The sequence below is a fragment of the Adiantum capillus-veneris genome, chromosome 24 (assembly GCF_014529385.1).
Source record: "Adiantum capillus-veneris isolate H3 chromosome 24, ASM1452938v2, whole genome shotgun sequence".
NCBI classification, from domain to species: Eukaryota; Viridiplantae; Streptophyta; class Polypodiopsida; order Polypodiales; family Pteridaceae; genus Adiantum; species Adiantum capillus-veneris.
This window is the reverse complement of record NC_140954.1, coordinates 8,486,743-8,504,975: the sequence shown is the minus strand read 5'-3', so window position 1 is coordinate 8,504,975 and position 18,233 is coordinate 8,486,743.

Below are 18,233 nucleotides of genomic sequence, written 5' to 3'. Positions count from 1 at the left end.
GATGAATAGAACAATACTAGAGAAAGTCACATCTAGGTTGTCTAATGCCAATCTACCCGAAGCATTCTGGGCAAAAGCAGTTGCTATTGTAGTTCATCTCATCGATAGGTCACCTAATCATGTGCTAAATGAGCAAGTTCTAGAGATGCTTTGGTCTAAGAAGGTTGATTCTTATGAACATCTTTGAGTTTTGGCTGTGAAGCATTTTGCCATGTTCCTAAGCATATGCATAGCAAGCTTGACCCTAAGTCAAGGAAATGTATATTCTTAGGTTATGGTGAGTCTGGTGAAATGGTATATCGTCTTTGGGATCCCAAATCCAAAAAGATTGTACAAAGTAATGATGCGTACTTCAATGAGTAGAAGATGCAGAAGAAACCTATACCTATTGTTGAAGTTTGATGTGTGGTGATTCAAGAGGATGGGATAGTGCATAACAGAGTATGTAATGTACATGCATAACAATCACCACAAGTGGAAAACCCTCCCGTGCTAGAAGAAAGAGTGGAACAACCTAATATGCCTGTGTTAAGGAGATCTACTCGGGTTTCTCATCCTCCTGAATGTTTTTTTCCATCTCTTGGCTATGTATGCTAATGATAAGCTTAAGTGGCAATTGGCTATGCAATATGAGATGAATTCTTTGAAGAAGAATGACACTTGGGACTTGGTACTGTTGAAAGAGCACATGAACGTTTTTCCTTGCAAATGGGTCTAGAAAATGAAGATTGCTTCCATTGATGATCAGCCAAAGTACAAGGCTAGACTAGTTGCCAAGGGTTTTAAGCAACAAAAGGGTGTTGATTTTGATGTAATCTTTTCACCAATCGTGAAGATGACTACTCTTCGCTTAGTGCTTGCATTGGTAGCCATTGAGGATATGGAACTTGTTCAAATGGATGTCAAAACGGCATTCTTACATGGGGATCTTCATGAAGACGTTTATATGCAACAACCACAAGGGTTTGTTATTGAAGGCAAGGAAAAGATGGTTTGCAAACCTAAAAAGGCTCTCTATGGGACAAAACAAGGATCCCATCAATGGTACAATAAGTTTGATGTTTCTAAGCGGTCTCAAGGTTTCAGAAGGAGTGACAAAGATCATTGCCTCTACACAAAAAAGGCTATTGATGGTAGTCTTTTGATAGTGATCTTGTATGTAGATGACATGCTTATTGCCGAGAAAAATACCAGTGAGATAGATGAATTGAAATCAAAGTTGTGTAAGAACTTTGATATGATGGATTTAGGAGAAGCCATTCACTTTCTTGGTATGCGGATTGTCAGAGATAGGAGCAAGAAAGTCCTTTACTTATCTCAGACTGAGTACATTTCCAAGGTACTTCAATGTTTTAATATGGAAAGGGGCAAGGTATCCAATAGCCCATTACCTCCATATGTAAAACTTATTCAAATTGATTGTCCTAAATCAAAGGAAGAAAAGGTTTAAATGGCCAAAGTTTCTTATGCATCTAATGTTGGTAGCTTGATGTACGCCATGATTGGTACACGTCCAGATATTGCATTCGTAGTGGGGTAGTTAGCAAACACATGTCTAATCTTGGTAAGAAGCATTGGGAGGCAGTGAAAGGAGTGATGAGATATTTGAGCGGTACAAAGGACAAATTCTTATGCTTTTGGGAGCAAGGAGGCATGTGTAAAAGGATACATGGATGCTGATTATGTAGGGAATGTGGACAATAGAAGGTCCACAAGTGGCTATGTTTTCACATTTTTTGGGGGTGCAATATCATGGATATCTTGTTTTCAAGATTGCATTTCTCAATCAACCACTGAGGTTAGAATATGTGGCCACCTTTGAAGCTTGCAAAGAAGCTATTTGGCTTGCTCATCTAGTCGAAGATTTGGGTGTTAATGATGAGATTCCGATGTTGGATTGTGAGAGTCAAAGTGCTATTCAACTAGCACAAAATCTTGTGTTTCATGCAAAGAAAAAGCACATTGAGATCAAGTATCATTTCATTCGATTGAGGACAAGTGCATCGAGCTTGTCAAGGTACACACACATGAAAATCCTGCTAACCCTAATCTCATTCTTTCTTATTGATAATATAGAACAATAAAGATCTCACACATATTGTGAGAAGAAGCTCCACCAAAACTCTCTCTCTCTCTCTCTCTCTCTCTCTCTCTCTCTCTCTCTCTCTCTCTCTCTCTCTCTCTCTCTCTCTCCCCTAATCTCTCAGTCCTTGCATCCCTTCCACGTTGTGCACTCATCAACAAATGCCCTCTCTTGCTCAATGCATGTCAGCAACAAAACCAAGACTATGCCATCTCATATGTCAAATACATGCATAGGATATACCAACCACTACGGGCTCCTCTCACAATCACTAGTGATCGATAATGCATCTAGCAAGACTAATCTCTAAGCAATGTCTGACACCCACCGTCAGCTAATTGTCTCATTGAGATCAAGCTCTATCTCAGCTGAGGAACATAGCGCACATGTCATAACGTATAGAATGCACCATTGGGCAATGACAAGCAAACATCTCCTGCACCTGCAATGTCCAACAACGAACCATTGGCCAAGTGTACACAACCAAATCTCTCCACTAGAGAATATGTTGGACCACTCATGATGTGGTGTGACGTGGAAAACAACATCCTCATCTAGCAACCAATGGGGAGAAGTGTCACCCCTAGAAGACATGTAAGCAGGAGGAACGCTAAAGGTAAATGTGACATCACCATCACTATCATATAAAGCCACTGCTCTAGCATGTATCAAAACCTCATATGCATCACACATAGATCTTTGTTGCCGCCTCATACGTTTGAAACAATTGTGCCTAATGTGCCTTGTGTGACCACAATTCCAACAACATAAGTATCGGCAAGAACAAGACCTTCGTCTGTCACGACTTGTCTCTGAATTATCACACATGTCAACTTGCGAGTGCCCGTGTGTGTGGATACGTGCGTATGTGCACAGTGTGGTGCATGCAGGGAAGGGGAGAAGCACAATACGGTGTGGGTGGAGCAACCTATTATGACTAATGAGTGAGGTGCTCCTTATCCATATATGTATAATGAATAAGGTCAAGTACACATGTGGGCGGGCCATCGAACACTGGACATCCGGCCCCGGGCAAAGGTGCAACGCCTTCACCCCAACAAACTCTCACTTAAAGGCGATGTGCCGATAAGTGAGACCTACTAGCTAAACTACTAGTATGTACAAGAAATGGGTATAGGTTGAGCGACTCTCTCAACCTATACCCATTGGACCACTCTGTGGATCTACACATAGTCGTATCGACTCTGGTGGTAGACAAGCGTGCGTACCCACGCTAGAGCTTGCATGTGAATCCCGCAGACTACTCTATATGGTTTGCAAAACTCCACTATACATCATGCTAGTGTTAGCCATCAAACGACTGACAACTGCTGCAAATGCTCACACTGCAGCTGCTAGATCGGGCCTCGATACTAGTAAGTCAAACATGAGACGCCCGAATTCTAACAAAATCTATGCAAACTTGGCTATAGTTGCCTCCCTGTGCTATCTGCAATCATTGCATCATCAAGACTACCCATCACGTATGGATGTGTCAACACCGAACACTGGGAAACCTATGTCCCTGTCACCCATAGTCAAAATTATGCATCCTTGCACCAGCTCATCAGCCTCTAACATGAGCATATCAAAGGTCTCCATATCTATCATCTCTATCTATTTCTCTAGGGAGCAGACCTACTCTACCTCTACTTGCACAAACTCTGACAACCCCTGTTGTATCTCACTAGAGCACTGCCGCTCTATCTCTGTCTAGTGGCAGAGATACTGGCACATCTTGCAAGCTGAAAGCTCTATCTTGTGAGCATGGTGGAGATCACCTACAAAGGAGACACGTGTCATCTCTTGTCCAAAGCATGCCAACAACAAAACCACGACTATGTCGTCTCGAACCTCAGACACATGCATATGATATACCAAGCCGATGCGGGCTCCTCTGGCAATCACTAGTGAACCGCAATGCATCTGGAAAGACTGCTCTCTAAGCAGTATTTGACAACCAAAGTCTGCTAACTATCTCACTAAAATCAAGCTCTTTCTCAGCTGAGGAACATAGCGCACATGTTGTAGTGTGTATGATGCACCACTAGGCAAAGACAAACAAACGTCTCCTGCACCCTCTATGTCAAATGCCGAACCATTGGCCAAGTGTAGACAACCAAAACTCCCACTAGAGAAGGTGTTAAACCAGTCACGATGTGGTGTGACATGGAAAATTGCATCCTCATCTAGCAACCAACGTGGAGAAGTGTCACTGCTCAAAGACATGTAATTAGGAGGAACGCTAAAGGCAAATGTGACATCACCACCACTGGCATATGAAGCCACTGCTCTACCATGTGTCAAAACCTCATGTGCACCATGCATAGATCTCCACTGTTGTCTCATACACCTAAAACAACGACGCCTAATGTGCCCTGTGTGACCACATTGCCAACATCGTACGTATCGGCAAGAACGAGACCGCCATCTCTCACAGTCACACATATTTGCTGCCATAGGTGAATGCCAAAATGGCAACAAGAGTGGGAGATCACTCGACCACTACAAAATCATGAAAAACATGATCAATCGCATCAAAACTGATGCTTGCATATGCACAAAACAACTCCACAATTTGCTATCTACAAGCATAAACTGGGAAAAACTGCTCAATCGAGCGTAAAGTGCATAACCATATACGCAAGTAGAGAGCAAACTAGCTCAAAACACATCCCACAAGAGAAACCATGTCATAATAACTAATATCTAATTCTCCTAAATGACTTTCTCATGTTAAGCCGATCATTTAATATGGGGAAGTGCCAAGGGAGAAAAAGCTAGAATATTGGTTAAGCAAGCACACCTGCCACAATAGGGATCCAAAGGAGGGAAAATAGGGATCCAAAGGGGTGGCCATCTGCAAAAGAGCAATGTGCAACAATGGGTTTTAAAGACCCTAAGGTTTAGCCCATTAAGACTTCCAAAATGCTAAGGTTATAAAATTCAAAGGTTGTGTCCAATGGTCAAAGCTTAGTTAAATTGGATGCTTTGTGTGTGTACAAAAAGTCTTCAAAGGTTCCTACATAGGAGGGGGCGAACCCTAGAAGTAGGGGATGAGAGAGAAACACACACACACACACACACACACACACTCACAATCTTCCTTTACACAAAGGGAAAGAGGGACACATGTCAGCTCCCGAGGCCAAGTGCCCACAAGGTACACTCAAATCCTATTAGATGGCCGTGGAGGTAGACCAATGAGAATTAGGATAGAGTAAATCTAGTTTAATTAATTTTAAAACACTTGATAAAAGACCCAATAAGAATTAAATCTCTCTAGGAGACTATTGGACAGTCTCCCAAGGGGTCCAATGAGCATTGAGCAGCCAATGGCTTGCATGATTCCTATTGGCCAAGAGACAAAGGAGTCCAATGAGAGTTTAGTTGTATTAATTGATTACCTAAGCTCTCACAAAAGGGTAAAGGGGGACACATGTCAGAAGGCTATCACTTATGCTGCTTAATTTTCATTGGCCAAGCTGGGAGAGGTCCAATGGGGTATCATCATGAGTAAAATGCAAAAGGGGGTCAACAGGGGTCGACCAAAAGAGAGAAGGGGCTGAATTTGTCAAGTCATTATCACACACACACACACACTCACACAATCTCATATGTGGAGCAAGAAGACTCTCTCTCTCCTTCTCAAGCTTTAATGGAAAGCTTGTCACCTACTCCAAGCTTGTGAGAAGGGAGGCCTACACCAACAACTCTTGGCTTTGTGATGCAAATCCAACCAAGAGCCAAGCTTTAATGCATGCTCATCTCCTCTACCATGCTAATTACTAAGCTATGGTATGCTAACATGAGTGATTATGTGAGGAGATGTACATCTTTCTTGTAAGACTACTCCTTCTTCCTCTCAACCTACTCTCATACCCCGCTAGCTCTCACCATCTTCGAAGGTGTGTGAGGTCTTGGGTCTGAGACCGTGAGGGAATTGTTGTGTTTTATAAGTGTTTTGCTTAGTGCTTGAAGGTTCCATCTTCATTGCACTAGCTAGTATTGAAGGAGCACAAAGAATTGTATTGTAAAATGTTTATCTTGATGGGAGAAACCTATAAGACAAAGCCTTTTGGAGGGGGGACCGGATCCATGTAAATCCGGTCCTCAACTGTTGTCAATAGCTTGATTTCTCTCTCTTTTGAAGTATTGTTCATGCTATCCAACTAGGTGTTATGCTTTTTGTTGCTCTCTCCACCCAAGCACTCTTGTTATGCTCATTAGGAATCTATTCTAATGAAATGCTCACTATGTTCATGCAATTTTCCGCTACACACAAGTTACCAGGCCATTAAATGTTACAAACTGCCTGCAGAAATTTGCAAAAACTTGTGAAACGTGTGAATGTCTATCTATAGCCACACAAGCATACGCTAATCCGCACTCCTGCAAGAGTGGGTACAAGAACACCAAATTGTGTCCAAGCTGATAAAACTTGTCAAAGTGAGAGTAAACACTCGATCATTGTCAAAGTGGGAATATATCGACCACTGTACAAAATGGCATAACACTTCAAACTTTTATGGCGAGAAGACAAGGAAAGACGAACAAAATTTTCTTTGCAAAATGAGTCAAAACTCAACGCAAACCACAAGCCAAAAAATTGCAGATAACTGCCAGAGTGGGAGTTAACTCGACCACTAAAGCATCAATGAGTAAATTGCAAATACGCATAAAACATGGCGAGAATCTAGGAAAAATTTGACAGAGTTTTCCCTGACCACTGAGCAAAAAACTAAACAAATCTCACCAAATACGCATGAAAATAGACACTCAGTGTCTTAGTAGAAATATCCACAAATGGCAACATAGCACTGCCAAAACCTGGCAAAACAGCTCACTCCTGAGCAGTATCTCTATGGACGTATGCGTGTCTGAAAAACACCTGTAAACCTGCGAACCTGTCACCTAAGAGCTATAGCTAGCTCAAATTGTATCCACAAATGCATACATATCAAGAAATTGCACAAGACTGTGCAAAAAGATCTCTAGAACTGCTCCACACAATCGTACATGAGCACTACATGTGCTGCATCATCCACACTAGAAAGACTGTGCAACCTGTGAGCAAAAACACTGTGAAATTGGCAAACACTACCTCATCGATCGGTAAGCATGTTGACCAAAAACACCGTCCAAGAGCCAAGTGTGCTCGAGGGAAAAACCTACTGCAGAATGGGCCGTCCGAGCCGTATGTGTCAGTATGTGTCATCGAAGCCAAAAAAATAGAGAAAACGTCAAAGCTGTAAGGGCCAAATCGAAGTCGAGATGCCAGGGAGAGTATGTCGGAGCCTAATTTGCTCTGGACGGGGACTAGAGTAGATCCTATGCCGCTCTCGCTCTATGGTCTCCTACTGTGTCAAAATTGAGAAATCATCGTCGATGCCGTCTTCCGTCGTCGTACAAAAGTACTCTAGGCAAATAGCCGCCCGATCTGTGTCAAAATTGATGCGCCAAGCCGTCAATGCTCAAAGCCGATGGTGAGCCGTCTATCCCAAGTCGTAGAGGAAAATCGCCAAAAGTCGATGCCATAAAGCGTGTTGCCAAAGCCAAGCTGTCAATGCTCGAGGCCAATGCTCGAAGCCGTAGGGGAGGAATGACGATAAAATTGTCAAATCAGTGTAAAAAATTGATGCCGAGGTCGCCTCCTGCCGCCGCCGAACGGGAGTCTTTGATGCCGAGGAGAACATTGAGAAAAATTGGGTCAATGCCGTGTGATGCCTGGGCTTTCTCGCCAAGACTTGCAAACACCTGTGTGTGCATGCACATCTACACGTCGAGATCGCTATCTTCCTCCCCCTCTCTCTCTCTCTCTCTCTCTCTTTTTCTCTTGTCGCTTGATTTCAAAGTCGATGTCGGCTCTCTAACCTCTCTCTCCCAGTTGGGGCCGCTCAATCTCTCAAGCTCTCTCTCTTTCCCAGGGTGTGTGAGAGCGGGGTCGGAGAGTTGCAGGGGGGGGGGGGGGGGGGGGGCACTATGGGAACCCACCTTTGCACACAAGGTGTGTGTCAAAGTTTAAAAACTTTTTTTGCAAAAACTTAATTTCCCACTGGCAGCCCTTTGTCGAAATGGCCAACCAAGTCTGACGAGCGGGGGAGGGTGTGTGTTGTCGAAGCCTACTGCAGCTCGCGGTCGGCTTCTTGCAACTCAATGCTCAAGCCATGGCTATGCCTTGTGAGTCTATTATTGGACCCGCTGCCCTATGTGTGTGCCCGATTTTGCTCACAACACTGCAATTCCTACAGAGGTTACCATCGAGTGTGTGTGTGTGTGTGTGTGTTCAACACCACAATGCCAAATTCCCCCCCTTTCTTAAGCCTTCAAGGGTCTCCTAAGCTCACGCGATGCCTTGCCGACACTGGTCTGCTATCGATGCTCAGTGTCGGCTCCACAAGCTCAACACAGAGGCCTGAAAAAAATTTATGCTCGCTACCTTTCTATCAAGCTCACTGTCGGGTGCCGGCTCAAGCCTTCCTTTTCTTGCAGATATGCATAAAACATGGCAAGAATTTGGGAAAAATTTGGCAGAGTTTCCCTTGAAACCCGAGTAAAAACTAAAAAATCTCACAAAAACCACGTAAAGCATCAATAGAAATTCATTGTCTTGGTAGCAAAAATCCACAACTGGTATACATGAACTATCAAAAAACTTGGCAAAACAACTCACTACTGAATGAGCGGCTCTATGGATGATTGAACCTATCCAAAGACCCTATAAACCTATGAATCTGTCAACCTGTGAGCTATACCTAAGTCAAGCTGTATTTGCATATGCATACATAGCACAAAACTGCACAAAACCATGCTAAAAACTCTCTAGAATGATCCACATAGTCACACATGAGCAATATGCATGTGCTGCATAGTCTGTACTAGAAGAATATGCAAACTCAGAGCAAAATGGCCTGGAACGTGGCACACTACCTCGTCAATCGGTAAACTCTAGCAAAAATGAGACATAAAGCAGAATCAACCACCTATGATCGTAAATGATTCCCAAGAACCGAGCGACCTCGAGGTTAATCTACTCTAGAATGTTTGTCGGAGCCGATATGCATTGGTGTGTGTGGTCAAAGCTGGAAAATGGAGGATCATTGAAGAAAAAATGCCAAGGAGACTATGTCGGAGCTGAGTCGCTCCGAATGCAGGCTAGAAGAGAGCCAATGCCGCTCTCTCTCATCTATCTCTTGCTAAATCAAAGCCGAGATGCCAGGGTGCTAGGGAAAACTGTCGTAGAAAATCCGCTCTGGAATGGGGCGTGGGAGGGTAATCAATGGCAAGGCTACAGTGAAGGAGAGCCAAACCGCTCTCGCTATGTCAAAGTCAAGAAAAATTCTTGATGCCACACTTTGCCATCGAAGGGAAGCGCAAGTTTTTTCTGCTTTGTTTAATATGCTCATTGGTCACCCTTTTACTCTCATTTTCTCAAGTCTTTTTGGTAGATCATCAGTTTAATCCTCAACAACTTCCCCATTATGATGGTACATTTACTGGGTGTATATAGAATAGAATGCAAGTTCTATAAATGTGTGGTCTAGTAGTCTTACATACCACTAATTTTCTTTCATGTTCTTCTAAATATGATGGTAGGGTTCTAGGAGTATTTGCCTTGGAGGCCTCTAATGGTTCCATTTCCCAATTTCCCATATAAGTTTTTTTAAATTTTTTAGATTACCTAGCACCAACATAAATTTATTATATGAAATTATTGTTTTGATTGCTCTATCATCCTCAAAGGAGAACAAAAGAATCTCAAATTTGACATGGAATTGCCGTGCACCATGTTGTTTTGAGTTGCTACTTAATAAAAAATTGATAAGTTGCAAGGGAGGCTAAATAAGAAAAGAAGAGAGGTCGCATCAAGATGATATCAATCCAGTCAAAGGGAGCTAGCTTGGTTGGTTCCCCAAAAGCTGTGGTATCTGCTAAAATGCATGTCAAGCCATAGTCTCTGCGTTTTGCCCCTTTTGCCCACTTTATGAGTCAACCCCCCATTTTAGAGCCATATGTGAGTGATTTCTAGATCATAGGCAACCTAAGAACAAGGCCCCATCACATGTTGGCTTTTGCCGAGAAGAAATCGGTGATGCACTATAGCACACTCCAAAACAATGAAATAAATTGACTGGGCAAGATGCAATATGTAAAAAGCATTTAACTCTTCCCATTGAAACTGAGCCATGTTCAGCTCCTTAGTCCTTGTAGCATGGGAAATAGGACGTTTGTCCTTCTTTTGCACTAAGAAATCTTGAATCTGCTCTTTCCAAAATGCAACGTTTGTCCCATCAAAATTCTTGATGTCATAAACATACCAAGAGCAGGATTTATAGCACGAAATTTTGAAATTTTAGAGTCCTATTTGAATTTGGGAGAAAATCTCAACAAAAATGATTGTCAAAGTGCAATATGCATAAACCAAAACCGCATAGAATTTCTATGAGCAATATGCATAAACTGGGGAATAGCAAACTATTTGTGCACACTATCAAACTGGCAAATAACTGTCAGCACCACATCAAAGCACCTAGTCCTCTCTATACATGACCTACAATGAGGATACGATAGTGGGTATCTCCAACAACCTAATCCACCTTGCATTGGGTAACCTGATCCCCAATGTTCGACTTCAAAAAATCTCACACATGACCCACACAAAAGGCTAAGCAATGACACAACTAGTTGTACTAGCCAAGATGACCTACAAATGCATACAAAGGTAATATACCTGCAACAAGCATACATATGATATCTATGCAATAACTAGGATATGCGCTCAAACAAGCGCAATCAGAATGCAAGCAATAATTGCAACTCCCATCGGAAATGCAATCCAAGAGTAGACAAAAAACTGGTCAACACATGCTACCTGCTCTCAATGATAGGGTTGACCATAGCGTCAAACATAGATGCCAAATGCATATGGAATATCACAGATAGATCTCAAGAAAATACTCTCCAGGACACGTACTATATCCAACTACCTATAGTCAACAAGTAGCACTTTGACTTGTAACCTGCTGTGTCGTAGTCAATGATCACATTGCTCTCACATAGAGCACGTATAATTCTATAATCAAACATTGAGCGAATGCTCAAAACACCTGTATTGTGCCTCGATCTATGTGCACAAAATGTGTGTCTGCGTGTGAGGATGTTGATGCCATGCACGTTGCTATAGAATTTTTTTTTGCAAATTAGGTCCACAATGGATACCACCATTATATCTGGAACATGCCAAAACCTTGCAAAAGACTCCTAGGTTGCGCATATCTGAGTCCATATGAGGGAGTTATGGCAAAAAAATGCACTTGTGAAAACATATTTATGGTAATCTTCCACATTGTGCGTTGAATAGCAACAACAAAAATAGTCCCAAATCTCAAAAACGTTAACTCATAAACACAATTTGAGAGATCTCAGCTCCACAATCCCATACATGACTGCAAATTTCATGCTCCAAATCCTCTTGTAAGCACACCCCAATGTACTCCAATGTGTGTGCAACCAAAGGATACACTCTGATTAAATACTCTCCTCCATAATTACTTGAGAATGGCTGCAAACTAGCTCCAAATATTAGAAGCACTCATGATGAGGAAGCTCTCTCATCGGCAACCAATCGGCTCTGAATGAAGGGAACTAGGAGAGCAGAGTAGGATACTTCCACGAGAGAGAGAGAGAGAGAGAGAGCATGACACCCATATATGCTGAGGGAGAACCAACCCTCTTCTTCTCAGTAGCACACGATAGCACATTAGTTTGTGTGTAATTGTATATACAATTAAAGGTCAACGGACATAAGGTAGTGATGGGCGGCGAGTGTCAGCCTACATGGCCAACAACCCAACAATAGTTATTTACACATTGAGATGTGTGTGATTGATAGATATCCATAAACCAAAACTAGAGTTAACCATTGTGTGTTTAATGGATTGGCCATTTTTATTGGCCATGGATGAGAGAAAAATGTGCATGCGATAGACTAGGTTACCTTAGAATAATACGGAGTAAAGCCCGTAAAAATTAGCCTACACACTTATGTGAGGATAGGCAAAATATGAAAGTGGTGCATGTGTTGGTGCTGATTAGATTGCATGAGATGTTCATTATTGTGCACAAAAATATTTACATGATGCTTTGTGGTAAAAATAAACAAGTGCTGAAAGTAAGACCATAAGTGGAAAAAAGTTTGCCTAATTATTAAGGGAGAGGGTGAGCTAGTTCATCTAGAAATTGAGAGAGAATCAAAGATAGTGATTTAGTTTTTCCTAGTGTTGAGTAATGTATAATGTTGTCCACTCGTCTATGGAGTGATGGGGCAAAGGCTTGGAGGGTAGATCCCACTTACCATGCCAAGGAAGGAGTGTTTTATTGTCATCCTTTAAGGGAGGTGAATGTTCAAGGTGGAGTTGAAGAGGGCCAAATGTAGTAGCGAAAGCCTAACAAAAGGATTGAAAGGTGCATCGATGCCAAGAATTGCAAAAACCATGAATCCACAAGAGGGGAAGAGGGATGATGAAGGAGATGTAAATTGTATAGACATGAGAAATATAGAGAAAATAGACTGCAACATGGAAAACACGATGAACATAATTTGAGAGCAACAATTGAACAATATTTGAGGTAGATGTGGAAGTGGTTCTTGATGTGTTGGGGGTGTTCCACCACTAACAAGAAGAGGAGGTACTCAAAAACTTTACTCCGCTAGCATTTCACAATGCAAAACATGGTTGAGGTATGGATGGTGCAAGAAGGTTTAGTTCCACTTGCTTTCATTGTGGAGCCATGATTATGCTCTGGACATTAAGGGGTTGAGAAGGTGCAAAACAGAACATAAGTAACCGATAGTGGTCATGTGGGGATTATTCAATCCTTCACATGGAAAAAAAGAAGTTGATATGATGTTTCTAGACAAACGAGAGAGACAAGACAATGGTGCAAGTCTAATCAACAAGGAGGGAAAGGAAAAGGAAGGTGAGGATGCTATAGCTAGGAGACTTTCCCAATGATAGATCTTTGATTTGACAAAGGACAAAGTGCTTATAATCTAACGGATGATCTGGGACCGTAAATAAAGTAAAGAAGAACCAAATTTAATTTATCGACAATGGTATCAATTGGTGAGTTATAAGACACTTGCCCACCAACAACAAATGCTTTGTATAAAAGACAAGGAAAGAGAGCGGATAAAAGATCTTGGAACTTAAGTTTATGTACAACTAAATCATGTATAGAGAAGCAATCACAAGGAACTCACAATTGATGATCCACCTTGAATACATACACAAGTCAAATACCTAGCATTGATCAAGTATATAGAGGTTGAAGCTTTTTGTATAAAGGCCTTGGTGATTTTTATGTCATTCCTAGAGGTTTTGAGACCTCCCCTTCCATACTTGATCGAGATTTCCTAATTCCAAACTTTTAGGGTACCCAGAACTAGTTTCGAGAGACCAAAAGAGTCACAAATTCTTGACTTTTAAGAGACCTAACTTGGGGCAAAAGGGATAAGTTGCACTAAGCCAGAGTGGGCTTGTCAGAGACTATCTTGAGAGTTTGAGTGAGCCTTTGACCATGACAAATCATCCACCATCAGGGTTTTGTACTCTAGTCAGAGACATGAAATACGCAAGAAACACTGCAATGCCTTCGACTGTGGGATTGGGAGAATACCTAGAGGAGAGGCATTCGATGATTGATATCAAACATGAGATTCATGAAAACCAATGAATCCATGAGAGTGCTTACAGATTACGCTCATGAGGGATTGTATAGGTTCACAAATGGAGAGCCATATACCTTTTATAAGTGTGTAGAAGCCAATGCGAGAGAGTTGACTGAACATAAGAATCTCTATGCATTCACGTATACAGATGCCCAAGGAGTGCAAGTATTGATGGTAGATAAGTATGGATAAGAGTAAAAACTTGTCGATCCAATTGACCTAGAACGATACACATACAAGGGTACTCCGATCTCTACTTACTTTCAGTCAAAAACGATTCCACCGAGATTTGCTCCAAGACGAGAGGAGAGATCCGACTTTGCAAGAGACCACGAACTAGTTATATTGGTGACTGGATTACAACGACTAAGACCATATCAAGTGGCCCAATGTGTCAAGACAAATTACAGTGGGTCAGGGGATCCATATACTCATATCTCACTCTTCAAACAAGTTTGAGAGTTGAACAAATTGCAAATTTTCATACACAGTACGAGAGATTTGGGTTGACATTGGACAATCTCTTTGCTTTTATTTTGTCTCGTTTGGATTTCCATGATTTTCTTCGAGTTCTTATTGATAAGTTTTTGATATATATGAGGATACCAAATTGGAGATGCGAGATTTACTTACTAAAAAGTAGATTTCTCGGAGGATATCACAATAGAAGGTAAAGATTTTGCTCGATAATAATGCATTCAGTAGCAAGGGACCAAAGACAAGGATGACTTTGAGGGAGCAAGAAACAACTTTAAAAAGTGTGTTTCACATGGTCCAGTTTTTTTGGAAGATGCTGATGCAAGAGAATTAGGTTGTGCTAAATTCATAGAGTTGGTGCCTGACTCTCCAATTCTCATGTATGCCTTACTCATGAAAGATGATGAGCTACCAAGATTCTACTCTCTAATGTATCTAAAGTATAATGAACCAGCAGATCAACAAAGGTATCTCATAATTGTGGACTAGTTGAAGGAATTGTACTAGCAAAGCAAAGCTGTGTGGGTTGCTTGAAAGAATGTCCTAAATGATACGGAGCAAAAGACACCGATGTCTGAGCTGAAAGATGATTTGCACAACTTTAGAGGCATGATGAACCAATGGAGGGGCCAAATTTGCACATAGATTAGGCACACCAATGAGCTTCTCCAACTGTCTGTGGAAAACCTCTAAGATTCAAAAAAAGGAGTTGACAAACAAAGCGGCTTCAAAACCTCAGTTTAGAGAAATGGCTAAAGTTCTGTTCAAAGCTCGAATCAAGTCAACAAACCAACCACTTCCAAAGAGTTGGATTCACAGTGCATCAATTTGTCATAAATTAGCCAGGGCCGATCTGCCTCTCTCTACCCACCTTCGGGTAAAAACTTCCCCTGCATAGCCTTCTCCTTCTTGCATGTCCTATCTCTATTTTTCTCTTTGATTCTCTCTTCATCTCTCTCTCTGCCAAGCACGTCAGCCAATACACAAAGGGATACAATTTCCCTTGTTGACCTTGTAGTTATGGTATAAAAAAATCTCCCTATGTGTCTCCCTCGCTGCCTCGACACAAGGCCATATATCTCTCCCCCTCTTTCCCTCTCTCTCCTGCTCGAGTGCGCACAACCCTCATTTGTGCACGTACATGAACACCTACCCTAGCCTCAATGTCGTGAGATAAGCTTTCTACTCCAGCCACCTTCGTCGCATCACTGCTACCAGGTGGCACCATGGCTCATTGCCATCCCTCATCTGACATTGTTGCTCTTTCCTTTTTCTCTTCGATCTTTGAATATTTCCCCTAATAAGCCCCATTCTCAAAATTAAATAGACCTACTGGGAGAATTTGGACATAGAATTTGCAATGCCCTGAACCTAATGAGTTGGTTGAAGAGTTTCTAAGGCATGTATATGTGTATGGATAATTAAGGTCCTAACTCCTACTTAGAGTTGGCCATAGATTAAGGCCTCTTTTGTGGCTCCTCTTTGTAATTCACAAAGCTTCAATTAGTCTCCTCATTTGCTATTAGTGATGGTTCATTTGTGGCAGCAAAACTATCCCTCTTCCACAAATACCTCATGATGCTCTCTCTCTCTCTCTCTCTCTCTCTCTCTCTCTCTCTCTCTCTCTCTCTCTCTCTCTCTCTCTCTCTCAAATGTCTCTCAAATCAACTCTTTGACATCAATGGATACAAGTAACTACAAGAAGAAGGTGAGCGTCCAATTATTGTGCATAAAAAATATGTGAGTCCATATGCTTTCATTGTCTCCCATTTGCCACCCTTGATTAAAGTTGTGTGTGTTTCCATACATGAGAGATAGAGAGAAAGAGAGAGAAACAGGGAGGAGAGAGGGAGGGAGAAAACACAACCACTCCTCATCCATTCCCGCTAAAATGTGCCCCTTTTGTTTCTACCAATGCTAGAATCTCTCTCTCTCTCTCTCTCTCTCTCTCTCTCTCTCTCTCTCTCTCTCTCTCACACACACACACACACACACACACACACACACACACGCTGTTGTTAATACAAGGATTAATCTCCTCTTGGATATAAGAGTGGCTTTTTGCCACGGCCTCGGTGTAATTAACTGGGGATTAGTCTCAGTATCTTGTATTGACCTAGGAAATCTCTTGTTAAAAAAAGGGGTTTGTATTTACGAGGTGAAATTCTAAATATAAAATTTGTGGGTAGTTGTGTAATATACTGTACGTAACACCTAGTGAGTTAAGGAAGATAATGGGTAGACGAGCTGGCGTGACTCTGTATAATGTGTCCTCATATGCTTGATGATGCGGTGGCTTCCTCATGCGGCATCTGCTTTACAGTGCATCTCTAGCACTGTGTGTGTGTGTGTGTGTGTGTGTGTGTGTACAAGGCGATGTTGTTGGTTCTTTCCCCTCTCTCTCTCTCTCTCTCTCTCTCTCTCTCTCTCTCTCACTCTCTCTATACAAGGCGGCGTTGTTGGTTCTTCCCCTCTTAAAGACGGACCCACCTTGCCCCCTTGAAGACAGAACCACCTTGCTGCTATGAATGGAATGTGGCTACTGGCACTGAAGCCTATAAAAGTTGAGCTTCCATGCTCACTTAGCATTGGTACAAGTGTGCGTCAATGGTGTGTGTGTACTAGTGAAAGGTTGTCTATACCTTGAGAGTGTGAGGATTATACTCGCAAGGGTGTGTGTTGTTGGCTCTATGGAAAAAGGCAAAGACAAGCAAGCTATTGTGGAGCTAGCTGCTCCGACTCAATCTCAGGTGACTTTGTCTACAATATGGACTACTGTCCGAGCTGCTTGGTTGTGTTGTGATTCACCTTTGATATGGTAGTAGAACTCATGCATGTTCTTGAATATACTAAGTCGATGTATGACTATTATGGGAATAGTTGGCTACTTCTTCTGACCCTTAGGTGAGGGTTACCTTCTCACCTATGGTTTTCATTGTTCCTTGGCTTGAAGATGGTGGATTTTTATATTTTCAGGCTCTTGGTTTTAGTACTTGTGTATAAAGACTGTCCTGTAATTATACCACCTTTTCATTGATATAGTTTCTAGTGTCTTTTGTAATTTGAAAGGATTCTTTAGTATACCAGTACTAGTATACCAGTACTACCAATATCAATACTACCAATACCAATAATACCAATACCAGTAATACTAGTACCAATACTACCAACACCAGTACTGCTAGTACCAATACTACCACTACCAATACTACCAGTACCAGTAATACCAGTACTAGTACTAGCACTGAACATCTGATACCAATACCAGTATAACAGTACCAATATAGTAGTATAACAGTATAGAACTCATGCATGTCCTTTGACTATACTAAGTCGATATATCATTGTTATGGGAATAGTTGGCTACTTCTTCTAACACTTTGGTAACCGTGGCACTCTTTTTTTGATCTCTTTCGAGTTCAATTAAAATTGTCAATATTTGTCTACTAAACCGTCGTAGGGATGTATGGGTAGTGAAAAACATTGATGTCGTAGGGATGTGGCCGATTATGGTTGTTACATGTGGATATGGCTGCTCATATGGCCAAGTGGTTGTGAATATGGTTAAGAAGGATTGTGTCCGAATATGGTTGCAAATATGGCTGCCAAGTATGGTTGTGCATGGCACCTTATGGATGCTCATATGGCCGAATATGGTTGCTTATTGCATCATTTTTATATTATGTAATGGGCATTGATGATAAACTCCCTTGGCTTATGGAACAACTAAGGGACTCTGGAATGTCTCACCGTTATGGGTTTATGGTTAAAGGGGATTGAGCATTCATACTTACTATCTTTCATATGGTTTTTTTTAACTCCATCTAGGTAGGAGTAGTATACAATTACTAATAGTTCTTTGTGTTATAGGCAACTCCAAATTATAGATTGATTGCATGTATGAGCACTATTATTGAACCAGAAAAAAAGTGGCAATTAAAG